The sequence below is a fragment of the Sciurus carolinensis genome, chromosome 11 (assembly GCF_902686445.1).
Source record: "Sciurus carolinensis chromosome 11, mSciCar1.2, whole genome shotgun sequence".
NCBI classification, from domain to species: domain Eukaryota; kingdom Metazoa; phylum Chordata; class Mammalia; order Rodentia; family Sciuridae; genus Sciurus; species Sciurus carolinensis.
The window spans coordinates 123,122,805-123,124,858 of record NC_062223.1 but is presented as its reverse complement, the minus strand read 5'-3'; the positions used below and the strand labels follow the sequence as shown (position 1 = coordinate 123,124,858).

General features: G+C 37.1%; 1 pseudogene; it reads right to left on the bottom strand.

The window, feature by feature from the left end:
- Positions 1 to 892: 892 nt before the first annotated feature.
- LOC124960062 (olfactory receptor 150-like) lies at positions 893 to 1,776 on the bottom strand (annotated as a pseudogene).
- Positions 1,777 to 2,054: the final 278 nt, after the last annotated feature.

Sequence of the window (2,054 nt, the reverse complement as noted above, 5' to 3'; positions counted from 1 at the left end):
GCATACCCTCTCATTGCACTTTTTAGATTTATAGGGTGACATAAAAGTGACCTTACATTGGCGTGCTCATGTGAGATCTTTGATGGCAAAACACGCAGTAATTTTTTTTTTTACAGATTAGATGAGATAATCAGAAACTATATCATAAGTGTGGGAAAAACTAAGATTTGGGGGGATTAGGAAAAATAAGAATGGAATTGACAGAAAATAGAGGTGGTAGCACAGTCCTGAAATTGTGCAGCAAAGAAAGTTGCATAGATACATCAAAATATGCATGGTGTTTCCAATCTTGTATATTATTTGCAATATCTTGCCCTGTGTTATGTTGTTCTGGATAGGAACTATCTTATTACCAATTATATGTCTCCATATTCCTTAATGTAGTTCTATGATATTAGTAAGTATTAGGGATTGTATTTTTATGATCTAAATAGTTAAAACTACTGATTTTAAAGATCACATTTTCAAAAATATTTACCAATGCACGTAGTTAAAAAGGTCAGGTACACAAAGCAATGGAAATACCAAATGATAATGATAAAATTTATTTATTCTCTGAATTAGGCAAGTGAATGTTGCCCATAGAGACTCATCTTCCAAACATGTAAAAGATGAACAACCACCTGGAGGATGTTGAAGAACTTTAAAAAATTATTTAGATATGATGCAGGACATGCTAGGTAGATAGATTCTGAGCCTCCCAGAGGGGTGCTGCCTTTCTTGTTCTAATCCTATGAATCCAGTCTTACCACTGACAACTTTCTTACAAAAAAAAATCATCTACTAGAAATAATCTGATGACTTGTGGACATTTATTGTTCTTAATGGACTATTTTCTTAACAAAATTCTATAATTCTTTCCTAAGCAAATACTCATTTTAAGTTGGAAATTTCATTTTATAAGGAGCTTATTTAGGGCATCTTTGACATCTTTATTCCTCAGGTTATAGAACATAGGATTCAGAATGGGCACAATAAAAGTGTAAAATACAGAGGAAATTTCCCTTGATCCATGGAGGTGTCTGATGTTGGCTACAGGTACATGAATGCTGAAGAACCAAAGAAGAGAGCAACTGCTGAGATGTGGGAGCTGCAGGTGCTGAAGGCTTTGACTCTGCCCTCAGTGGAGCAAATGTGCAGGATGCTGGCAATGATGAAGATGTAGGAGCTGAGGATGGTCAGAATTGGGACAACGATATTAAATATGCTTAAGCATAGACCTACTGCCTCATTTACAGGAGTGCTCCAGTAATGGAAAAGGATCACAGAGGTAATGATTTTTTATATCATCATTACAGAAAAGCATCTCTTGGCATGTAAATGATGTGAACTGTGGCACAAATCAAGCACATGCTGTACACCCTAACAGCCATCCAGAAACAGACTTGATTAGACATGGCTACATTGTAAAGCAAGGGGTTATGGATAGCAACGTAGTAGTTATATGCCATTGCAGTCAACATGAGACATTCTGAAATTACAAAAATGTGAAGAAGTAGAGCCAAGTCATGCAGTCAGGGTAGGAAATGGTGTTTTTCTCTATCACAAAGCTCACCAGAACTTGTAGGTAATGACAGTGGATTGACAGAGATCAATAAAGAAGAGACTGCTGAGGAGGTAGTGCATTGGGGTGTGCAAGTGAGAGCTGAACCCAATCAGTGTGATCATGCCCAGGTTCCCCAGCACTGTGAGCACATAGATTCCTAGGAAAAGGAGTAACAGGGACAGCCAGAGCTCTGATTTGTCTGTTAATGCAGCCAGGATAAACTCAGTCATTTGTAGAATGATTTCCTTCTGCCATTCTCTTCTGACAATTCTAAGTAGGAAGAGAAGAAAAATTTTGAAATAGGTATTTATTATCCAACCACTTTGGGTGAAACAAAGTTCAAGTCTTTTCAGACGGTGGTCTCCATTTCTTTCCTACTCTTGCACTACGTTAGTAGTCAAGGACATTAGGATCACAAGAATGTGTGACATGTAAACTAAAATCACAACTATCCCTATTTGTGTTCTTGTTTTAAGACTTGATATTAGTATGACCCAGTCCCTGAACT